Source organism: Martes martes (genome assembly GCF_963455335.1).
Source record: "Martes martes genome assembly, chromosome: 14".
In the NCBI taxonomy this organism is placed as follows: Eukaryota; Metazoa; Chordata; class Mammalia; order Carnivora; family Mustelidae; genus Martes; species Martes martes.
Genome location: NC_137902.1, coordinates 18,884,779 through 18,896,875, shown reverse-complemented (window position 1 = coordinate 18,896,875; position 12,097 = coordinate 18,884,779).

Sequence of the window (12,097 nt, the reverse complement as noted above, 5' to 3'; positions counted from 1 at the left end):
TTTTAAATTTATTTATTTGTTAGAGAGAGAGCGAGTGAGCACAGGCAGACAGAATGGTAGGCAGAGGCAGAGGGAGAAGCAGGCTCCCCGCCGAGCAAGGAGCCGGATGTGGGACTCGATCCCAGGACGCTGGGATCATGACCTGAGCCGAAGGCAGCCACTTAACCAACTGAGCCACCCAGGCGTCCCTTTTTTTTTTTTTTTTTTTTTGAGAGCAGAAGAGAGAGAGCAAGCACACACCAACAGGGGAGAGGGACAGAGGGAGAAGCAGACTCCCCACTGAGCAGGGAGCAGAGCTGGCTTTCACTCTCCCTTCTGAACCTCCCTTCCTCCCATTCCAAACTGGTATTTGTGTTTTTGTTGTAGTTAAATAGATATGAATCACTTCTGGCAAACTGTGATCACATTGCTTTTCTTATATATTATATCTTAGTTAATAATTACTTCTTCCCGTTGTCATCATTAGTTTCCTTCAAACTCATGGATAGGTCTTCCTCATTCTATAACTAAGAATTTATACAGGGTCAGATAGTCTCTTGATTTTTTTTTTTTTGTTTTGTTTCTTTTTTGTCTGGAGCTTCCCTCCAAGAATGTTTCCCACTTCTGTCCCTTCATCCAGTTCCAGCTGAGACCAGTTACCCTCTAGGCTTACCTTGTAGCTGTTGTCCTTAGACGGTCCCTGCCACCATCCCAGATGCCCTTTGGATCTCTCCTGTCTTGCATCTCCTATTTCCGGGACCCATACCTTTCTCTTTGTTTATTTGCTTTTGTTTTCAGTAGAGCAGATGTTCAAATAATTCCTGGAAAGCATAAGAGGTAATATTTTCGAGACTTTGCAATTCTTGAAATACCTCTACTCTCAAATTGATTGGAGGTCAGGCCAAGTAGAGATTCCTGGCTTGAAAATCATTTCCATCTGGAATATTGCCATCATGGCTGCATTGTCTTCTAGCTTCCAAAGCTGCTTTTGAGAACTCCATGCCATTCTTAGAAGTGTCCCTTTGTGTGTGATCTGTCTTTTGTTTTACCTCTCTGGAAGCTTTTAGGGTCTTCTTTATTTATTTTTATTTATTTATTTATTTAGAGTTTAAACATTTTTAAAAAGATTTTATTTATTTGTCAGAGAGAGAGAGAGAGCACACAAGTAGGGGGAGCAGCAGGCAAAGGGAGAAACAGGCTCCCCACTAAGCAGTGAGCCTGATATAAGACTTGATCCCAGGACACCAAAGGCAGATGCCCAACCAATTAAGACACACAGGTGTCCCTAGGGTTTTCTTTATAGCCTCAGAATTTTACATGTAACAGTGTTGTAACTCGGTGTGGTCCTTTAAAATATTAAGGAGGGAGTGTATTGCACAGAGCACTGGGTGTTATACGCAAACAATGAATCATGGAACACTACATCAAAAACTAATGATGTGCTGTATGGTGACTAACATAATAAGAAAAGTTTAAAAATTAAAAAAAATTTTTTTTAATTCGTTTTGCTGGTTTTTTTCAGCTTGGAGACTCACATGAATGTTGTGCTTTGACCTCTTGGCCACCTTCCCTAAGGCTGTCTCTGCAACTAGGTCAGTTTTCCCAGCTGCTACTAACGAGCCTGCTGGCCTGTTCTGAGGGAGGGGGCTGAGCAGCAGGGAGCTGAGTGATAGCCCTGTGAACCCTGTGGTCTCTGTGCTTTGCCCTCTAGTTAGAGATCAGGTCCATCAGTCAGGAAACTCCAGGGCACCTTAGATCAACGGTCTCTGTGAATGGTCCTGCTAAAGCTATTCAGTGCACAACCTGCATGACTGTACTGAGAGCCTTGCTCCCCAAAATGAGTTCCAGGTGACTCTGGTGCCACAAGATGCAACTCACAAAAAGGATGCCCCAGTTAAATAAGCCTGTGAAGGCTGCTTCTAGGTATCCGTCTCTTGGAAATGTGCATGCTAAATCTTCTAAAGTCTCATGATAAAGTAACATGACTGACTTCCTTAAATTTCTTCTTTCCCCCACCACTTTACCATGGAATTATGTTACTGCAAGGAATGAATAGTTAGTAATATACCACGGAATACTGAACTTGAACCAATACCACTGAACAATACTAGAAAATCCGTGAGAGCAGAAATTGTCAGTCTTATTTTCTGCGGTGTGCCCAGGGTCCAGTACAGTGCCTGGGACATAACAGGCCCCTGAAGATGATTCGTTGAGTAAACTAGTGAGTCAATGAATGATCAATGCTTTCAGGAGTCCCTGATCTCCTTAGTACTCTCTCTGTTTACCAAAAGGGAGGCCCTTTTGGTACGTTATTTATGTCCTTTTGGCAGCATTGAATTCTGTCCTGGGGTCAGTTGTCTTTTCCAAAATGATACGTTTTTCAGGATGCAGTGAGATTTTAGATATTTAAATTTGTACCCTCTGTGCACAGAGCTGGGCAAGCACAACTGTTTCCCATTAAGGCAGGCACTCTGAGGCCTCCCTCCCTTCTGTGGTTTGGGCTGGAGCAGAAACACAGGCAAGCCCTTTCCAGCGGTTTTCTTGTGGTTGGCAAAGAGCTAGCGCTACAGCCTTGGGAAAGGAAGGGCCTACGGCAGCTCTGACTCCACTCTGTGATTCTGGGCGTTTGGGCAATAACGAAATTCTTGACCCCTTTCTCGGGAGCTGTCAGGCTCAACCCATGTGGCCTCCTTTGAGAAGGAAAGGGCACCAAGAAAGGTGGAAACCTTGGAAACCTCAGGGTGTGGAAAGTGTAGGATTTAAGGGGCTGAGAAAGTGTGTAGGATTTAGGGGGCTGAATGAGAATATCCTACTTTCTATTATCCTCAAGTGCAGGAGTTAATCAACTACCTGAAGCCAGAAGCCAGACCCAAACCCAGCCCACTCCCTGTTTCTGTGCTGCCCATGACTGAGCTTCATGGAGAAAAAAAAAAGAAAGAATAATATTCCATGATATGTGAAAATTATATGAAATTCAACTTCTACTCTCAAAGAAGTATGTACATAATATCTTATTACATATCAGCATTAACAGATGAGTATTTACAGTAGATTTTGATGACAGAAGACACTGACTTTGAAAAAAAATGTTTTTAATTGATTTATTTAAGCAATCTCTACACCCAACATGGGGCTCGAACTCATGACTGCCAAGATCCAAGCCTCATAGTCTACTGACTGAGCCAGCCAGGTGCCCCAGAAGACACTGACTTTGAACTCGTTAAGTGAAATGTCAGTCCTCAAAAAATTTTTATTCTTCTCATTAGGAGACCTGTATTATAAAAAATAGATTATTATAATTTTTGTGCTTTGAATTTTGTTAATAAAAATCACATAGGAATTTGTTTGCTCTTGCTTTTTTTTTTAAAGATTTTATTTATTTATTTGACAGAGAGAGATCACAAGTAGGCAGAGAGGCAGGCAGAGAGAGAGGGGGAAGCAGGCTCCCTGCTGAGCAGAGAGCCCGATGTGGGGCTCGATCCCAGGACTCTGGGATCATGACCTGAGCAGAAGGCAGAGGCTTTAAACCACTGAGCCACCCAGGTGCCCCTGCTCTTGCTTTTTGAGTACCCATGTAATGTAAGAGCTTCAATTTTGCCTCTTGCCGGGAAAGCCTCAAGTATTTACCCTCTGACCCTTTACAGAAAAGTTTGCTGATCTTGTTCAAGTGGCTTATCTCCTGCTCTGGAATGACTCAAGCTGTCCTATGTGGCCAGGGAGAAGGGAGTTTAAACAGATTCATCCAGGATTCATTTAGTCAACAAGTTCTAATGAGAGCTTCCTATGTGCTGGTCCCTGAATGGACAATTGGTGGACAAAACTGCCTGGGTCTCTATCCTCAGGGAGCTTACAGCCAAGACTCAGGCCCCTGGAAATCCACCAGCCTGCACACACCACATCTGCAAGGATGCTGGGTCAGGGACCCCTGGAAGTTTCAAGGTGTCAGCCTGTCAGAAGGTCACCTTGGCCAGGGCACAGCTGCCCAGAAGTGCTCTGTTGAGAAGTTCAGGAAGGGCAGATAAGGAAGGCAGGATCAGGTGAGCACCACGAGACAGGCAGGGGAGAAGCCAAGTCCAGGAAAGTCAACTAGGGTAGGGTTGCTCTGTCGTATTGGCTCAGGCGAGAGGCCAGAGAGCCAAAAGCAGCACTGACCAATGCAAAGCAAAGAGGTGAGCCATGCGGGAGCCCAGCTGCCTGCGCTAAGGGCTCCTTCCCGTTGTCTCAGCCTCGGTGGGCTCGGAGCTCCTGAGCACGGCGAGGGCACAAGAATTGCTCTCTCGGGAGGAGGCTCCTTCCGTTAGATCTTGAATTTCTCTTTTCTCGTGGCTGTGGCTCTCAGAGGGGCTGCTGGGGAAATGAAGTGTCCCAGGCCGCTGGAGCTGAGCCACCTTTGGTCTGGGGCAGCATCTGCTGACAGTTGGGTCCACCCTCTGTGTCCAGGAGGACAGGCAGTGACACCTAGTCTAGACTGTGTAGCCTTCGCTCAAAGAGAAAAGCCTCTCAGAAAAGTTGTCCTGGTGCCTCAATAACTACCCCCCCAGAATTCTGAGGCTCCTGGAGCAGGGGCAGAAGTCAGAAGCAGAGTACCCCTCTAGGACCTCCCTGCAGCTAGGCCCCAGGATGGCTCCGGGGCTAGTCACAGACTTAATCCTGCCTGCCTGGGTTCCCGAAGAGCCCAGGCAGAACCCTGTGGTCTGTTCTTGCTAACCCGCCCTCCCAGAGCAGCCTGGCAGAGAACCTGGGAAGAACACAGGCTTTGGGGCCATGGGAAAGTCGTCTGGTGTCTGAGTTCTGCCACTCATTAATGACTCTGTCGTTTGAACTCGGCAAGTGACAACTTCTATGTGCTGAGGTAAACTGACATGTAAAGCCAAGGTAATAATTGCAACTATTTAGAAATATGTAGGGGTGCTGGGGTGGCTCAGTTGGTTGAGCGTCTGACTCTTGGTTTCAGCTCAGGCTATGAACTCAGGGGCCTGGGACAGAGCCCTGCACTGGGCTCAATGGCTCAGCGGGAGGTCTGCTTGAGATTCCCTCTCTCCCTCTGCACCCCTCATAATAAATAAATAAAATCTTTAAAAATATATGTAAAGAGGAAATTTCTCTTCCTCACCAATCAAATCCTCCTCCTCAGACATGCATTATTAATATTTTGGTTCAAATACTTCCAGATACTTTTCCCTAGGTTTACACTGACACAGATATGTATGTATACATGCACATAGTTTTATAAAATATTACTGTACATAGTGGTCTGCAACTTGATTTATTTCTATTTGACAATCTATCACATACATTTCAAGTATGACTCTACATCGACTACATAGGGCTCCTTTATATGGATATGTGGTACTTAACACAACCTACTGATGGGTATTAGGTCAGTTCAGGTGTTTCTCTCTCTCTTTTAAAAAAAAAGATTTATTTACTTATTTGAGGGGGGGGGTCATGGGGGCAGAGGGAAAAGCAGAGAGAGACTCTCAGGCAGACTCCACACTGAGTGCAGAGCCCGACAGACGGTTCAATCTCACAACCCGAAGATCAGAATCTGAGCCAAAACCAAGAGTAGGTCGTTTAACCAACCATGCCACCTAGACGCCCCAGTTCAGATGTTTTTCTATTACAAAATGTGCTGTAATAGACATGTATGTTTAGGAATTTATGTATATGTTTCTGTAGGAAAGAGTCCTGAAAGGGTAATTGCTGGGTGAAAAAGTACACACATGGCAAGTACATACATCAGACTCTAACAAATTACTTTTCTCCCAAAGCTGTGCCGTTTACCCTTGGACTTGGAATATAGGATGGCCCACACTTCCACACAACCCTGTAAGCACCAGGTTCCAATAACTTTTTCATTTTTGCATTTCTCTGACAACAGCAATGTTGAACATCTTTTTATGTTTCTTGGTTATCTGCCTTTCTCCTTTGAATTCTTTGTGTATGTTCCTTGCCTATTTTTCTATTTGGATGTTTGAGCTGTTCTTATTTGTAGGCACTCTTTGAAAGTTAAGCATCTGTTGGCAGAAAGAAAGGACACTGTGTTTTGAAGCGCTGTTAAATGTCTCGAATATTTTACCCGGGTCTACTCTTTGGTTTTAAACTATGCTGTTTTTCATCATGTAGGAGTTTTGAATGTTTCAGTATTCAAATGTGTATTTTTTTTTTCTGGTTTCTGGGTTTCCTGTCTTACTTAAGAAGGTGTTCTGCTCTGATGTTACATAATTAGCCCGCTCTGTTTTCTTATCATCTTTTTAAAGCTTCATTTATTTATACTCATATTGTTAATATTTCAGGAATTTCTATTTGGAGTAGATGAGGAATGTATGTTGCCAGTGTAGATGATCTGCTTCTGAGGTTTTTCTTCCTTTATTCACTCTGAATGTGTTAAGGAACCCATATATATATATATATGTATATATATATACACACACACACATATATACATATATATACACACATATATATACATATATATACATATATATACACATATATATGTATATGTGTGTGTGTGTATTTTGTATGTATGTATTTTATATGTTTTTTTAGTAAATATATATATGTAATTTTTTTAGTAAAAAATACCTGTGTGCTCTGTGATCCTATTAATGTACTCATTTACATGAACAACTCCATAACTTGTAAATATTGCTTGTAAATATTGCTTATTAACACAAATGTTAATATTGGTCATTTCTGTGTGATCAGATTGAAGATGCTTTTAATTTTTCTGTCTTCTCATCTGTATTTTCTTGGGGTTTTTACTTTTTTTTTTTTTTTTACAATTTTTTTAAGTAGGGTCCCCACCCAACATGGGTCTTGAGCTCATGGCCCTGAGATCAAGAGTCACAGGCTCTACCCACTAAGCCAGCCAGGCACACCTCATCCGTTTGTTTGTTTGTTTTTGTTTTGTTTTGTTTTCTACATAAACAATTGTTATTTGTGCACTGAAATTTATTTAAAGAAAAAAGTATCAGGAGGAGTGCTGATTACCCAATACCTCATATTGACCTAGGCCCTATCCTTGAAAAGCAACAGGACTGTAAGGTTCTTGAGGGCAGCCCCATCCTTTTTAGGGATCCCTCCCTCCCACATACCTAGCACAGGGCCTGACCAGCTGCAGAAGCATGGGGCTCAATTGGTTCAATTTCCAGCCCGCAGTGTTCATATGGACTAAAGACAACAGCTCGGCTCATTGAAAAGGCTGTTTTCTCTGGCCAGAATTGTTATTTCCTGGTTCCCCCTCCTTCCTCCCACAGTGGATATGCCACACATACTGGGAAAATTTCACACTCTAAACTTGAGTAAAGGCAACATGAATTTATATTCCAAGCTAACTCATGCACAGACATGTTTGTTAGAACCATTCCTAAACAATCAGTCTTCAAGAAAAGTTGAAACCAAAGGATTACCCTCCACTATCCAAACTGGTCATTCGGATTGGATTTCAGACCTTTTCGGTAGGTAGCTTCTCTGTTCCTATTATTTGATTTGATCCTGGGGCCAAATATTGATATGCAAAGAATGGGTATGAGTGCGCCCTCCAGAGCACTCTTTCCCAATGTCTAAATGCTCAAAGTGCCAAAGAGGTTTCCTTTTAAGCACCATTTATTTAAGACATCTGGAAGGAAATTTTTCTAAAATAGTAGTCTGTAAAGCCCTGTTTTGGTAAGTCCCCGTAAGTAACAGTTGTCACATGAGGTTCCTAGGCATGATGGCCTTTGGAGCTATTGACACATGTGAGTGTTTACCATGGTACTAAATGGTTGTGTTGCTTTAAAGATCTTTTTTCTGCCCTACAATTTTTCTTTCTCCTTCCTCGCTCTCTTGGTTGCCTTCTATGTTTTTGTCAGTCAACAGTATGTCTATCTCTAGCAGACCAACCCCTGCTAATCAATTGTCATCTGTGGTAGGCCAGGAAGCCAGAAAACCAAGCACACTCTCATTATACATCAACTAAGGAAACACAGGCTCCAGGAAAAGATCTAAAGGGCTTTCCTTTGAGTAAAGAATATGAGATAGACTGACAGTTGGAGTAATTTCTCTTGATTACTCAGAAGTGTTTTGGGATTTTCTTCCTGGTTTGCACATGATAAAAGCATTAATTGCATTTTCCAGATGAGGAAACAGGTGCCGATGAGACAAGTTGACTTGGTCAAGGTCACATGGTAGCTGAGTGGTGGAAGAAGCACTAAAACCTGGGGTCTTCCTCATTTCTGTGGCCCTGTGAGGCTCAGCTGTGTATATGCTTTCTTTGATGGGCCAAGTGGCAGGAGCTTGGCTGGGGCAGAACTCACCATTGCCTCTCCCATGTTTCTAAACACAGGGGGCCTAAAGTGTGGGCCCACTGCTGACCCTTCCTCTCTGGGAGGTTCAGCCAAACCCACAACCCACCTGGATCCCTTCTTTTAATGCAGAGCGTGGTAAATTTCTGTGTTTACAACCCAGAGGGCTAGTTTATTGCAGCTCAGTCCTGGAGAGGACTGTTTAGTCTTATCTTCTCTGGCTATCAATGTAGACTGAGGGCTGCTTAGTTCTGACCCAGACTGAAATTAGCCACAAAACATCTAGTCCTGAGCACACATGTGCGCGCGCGCATGGACACACATACACACACACACCTCCCTCAGGGGAATTAAGCCAACTGCAACTTACTGACACATCTTTTCCTCAACAGGCTGACTCCTTCCCAGAAGCCTGTGAGCTGGGCCAAGGCAAACTGGCAGGGCAGCAAAGGTCCCAGGGAACTCTGTTTATTGAGCCAGGACTGTTTCCCTGAGCAGTGCCTGCCTCCGGCCCCATATGCCTCAATCTCATGTCTTTCACTCATGGAGGTGGCGGGCTAAGAAGGCCCAGAGGAGAGAGATGGTGGGCCTCGGGCTGGATATTAAGAACAGAGGGCAGCTTTTGTCCACTGCACAGTTTAAGTCCTGAACTATTTCATTCAGAGAACAAAGCCCTTGTAAAAGGGTGGGACCTGAGGCCTTCCCTTTTAGGAATTCCACAGTCTGGTTGCTTCAGGTGGTGGAGGTCTAACAAAAGGCTCCAACCTCACTGACCCTGATCTGCCCACTGCCCTGGTCAGAGAAGCCTTTAATGATTCCCAACAGCCTGACCCTACAAAATCTAAACTATGATTCAAGACCCTTTATGGATTGGCCACAGTTTTACCTCCCTCCTAGCCCAGATTCACCCCTTCTTTCTGCTCTCAAGCTTCATGGTCTTATCTGTGCCCCTCCTAATACACTTATCACTTCCCAGGGCATACCATACTTATTTTTGTGGGTCTTATCATTCTTACTGTTCTAGGCTATGAGCTCCTTAAGGGCGGGGCCTATGCTTATCTTTGTACCCTGTGTCCTTAAAACAGTACAGGATGTCATGGGGTGTTCAATAAAATTTGTTGAATTGAACCAGGAACTCTCCCACAGGGCTGAGTTCACCTCAAGAGAAACAGGATGTCCAGTGTCTCATCCACAAGCAGGAAGGATACCTCCAACCCAGCCTGCATAGAGAGCATTTTCTTTTTTTTTTTAAATTAACATATAATGTATTATTTGCTTCAGGGGTACAGGTCTGTGAATCATCAGTCTTAACACAAGTCACAGCACTCACCCTAGTGCATACCCTCCCCAATGTCCATAACCCAGCCACCCTATCCCTACCCCTCCACCCACTGAGAGCATTTTCTTTTATTTCATTTTTTAATTTTTATGTTTCTTTTATTTTATTATTACTTTTTTTTTTTATGCCCACCATCCCCTCCTATGAGAGCATTTTCCATAGAAACCTCAAGGTCATGTGACCCAACCCTTGTATTTCAGAGCTAAGGAGACTGAGACTCAGGCATTAGACTCTGGACAGTGGATGTTACACTTTTCGTTTACAGCTCAGAGAGCTGAGGAATGGCCCGCAGAAGCCGCTCTCCTACAGTTACACAGTTAGAAGGTGGTAGAGCTGGGATTTAAACCTGGCAATGCCTGGCTCCAAACCCACTTTCTCTGTTGTGAAGCCCCTCTACCTGCAGCTCCTGAAAATTCAGCTCTCCTGTGGGTTTCCCAGAAAAGGGCTCTGGCAGGCCAAGGCCGGGGAGGGTTTAGGCACGGGGCAAGCAGCCCTTGGCTCCAGTCCAGCCTGAGTTCCAGGGCTGGAGAAGCTATTTACCAACTGTGCCTGTCCCAGGCCTGGCAGCCCCGCTACCCCAGCTGGGTCCTTTCACAGAAGACCTGTCAGGCAGGTAGGACCTTCACACAGAACCTTTGTCTGCAGGACACAGTGTTTTCCAGCGAGAAGTTTGTGTTGGCCCTGCCGGCAGGGGCAGGGGAAGTAGAGGCCTCCAGCCTTCTGCCTGCGGGGCGCTGCTCCAAAAAGGCGGACACTGGCTCCCAAGAGGGAAGAGGTCAGAAGGGAGGAGAGGGAGCTTCAGCCAAAAGGAGCCCAAGTAGAAACACGGCGGGAGGAACAGTCTGGGTGGTATTCGGGACCACGGATTAGGACCTCCTCAAGCTTAAGTCGGGTTTTTATGCGGCCAGGCTGTGGTGGGCATGCACGCAGCTCAGGCTAATCGGTCACTTTGGTCCAGATCCTGCCCCTTACTGCTTGTGAGGCCTCCCACAGGTTTTTGATCTTTCTGAGCCTCAATTTCCTTCTCCGTTGTGTGAGGGAATAATAGGAGTATCTTTCTGGGTGTGGAGAGGGCCAGACACTGGGGAGTGTGGAGTGTGCCAGGCACAGTAGTCGCTCGATCAATGGTGGAGACCTCCTGAATTTTTGTAAACATCCCCTCAGGTCCCAGATTTATGAACTAATAAAAGGGCAGGGCTGCAGAGAACAGGGGGGTAATGGTGTCGAATGACTGTCGACTGAGAAAAGGAAACAAAATCACCATGAATAGACCCACATTTAGAGGAACTCTGCCCCAGAAACAGTTGGGTGGGGTAGACGATCTGTTTCCAATTAGGGAGCAGCCAAAGGAAGAACTGTGAAATCGAGAGTTGTTGATTCATGTTTTAAACTTAGTGTGTGTATGTGTTTGTGGTGGGTCTGTGTTGTGTGATATGCGTGTGGTATGTGTATGGATGTGTAGTATGTGGTGTATAGTGTGTATATGTGTGTGGTGTATGTGCGTAGTATATTGTGGGTGGTATGCATGTGTGATGTGTGTGTATGTGGTGTGTGTGTGTAGTGTGTGTGTGGGGGGGTGTGTATGTGTGTGGAGTGTGTGTGTAGGGTGTGTATGTATGTGGGGTGTGTATGTGTGTAGAGTGTGTGTATGGAGTGTGTGGTATGAGTTGTGTGGGGTGTGTATCTGTGTGTGGTATGTGTATGTGTGGGGGGTGTATATATTGTGTGTGTGGTGTGTGTGGGGGGGTGTGTGTATGTGTGTGGAGTGTGTGTGTGTGGAGTGTGTGTGGGGTGTGTGGTATGTGTTGTGTGCAGTGTGTCTGTGTGGGTAGTATGTGTATGTGTGTGGGGTGTATATATCGTGGGGGGGGTGTTTATGTGTGTGGAGTGTATGTGTAGGGTGTGTATGTGTGTGGGGTGTGTATGTGTGTGGAGTGTGTGTGGGGTGTGTGGTATGTGTTGTGTGGGGTATGTATGTGTGTGGGGTGTATGTGTATAGTATATTGTGTGTGGTGGGTGTGTTAGCTCTTACGGTGGGAGTTCACCTGCTTCCTGGAGGCCTTGTCCTTCACCTTCAGTGATGCTGAACAGCAAAGGAAGGAAAGAAACTCATTATAAATGCTCGATCCTTCCACACACGCTTTTTGCTTCGGTCTCCCGAAGGCTCCCAGATGAGGACCATGAGGCTCTGAGGGGTTAGTCGTCTAAGCTCAGCTGTCTGGTTGGTGGCACAGGCTAACCCTAGACCCCATCTGCCCGACGTGACTAGCAGTAGTGTTGACCTGACTCCTGAGAGAACCTACCCCTCCAACACGAGGAGAGCCAGCATTTCATTCTCGAGTCTGATCTCAGGCAGCTTTCCTGTGGCGTGCACCCTTGTACCTGAGCTCTGCACTGGCTCCATGGCCTGCCACTTCCTGCACAGCCCTTCACCGCTCTGGTTTTATTTTTGTCAGCTCTTCCTCTGAACCAGTCCTCACCCCAGTGAAGC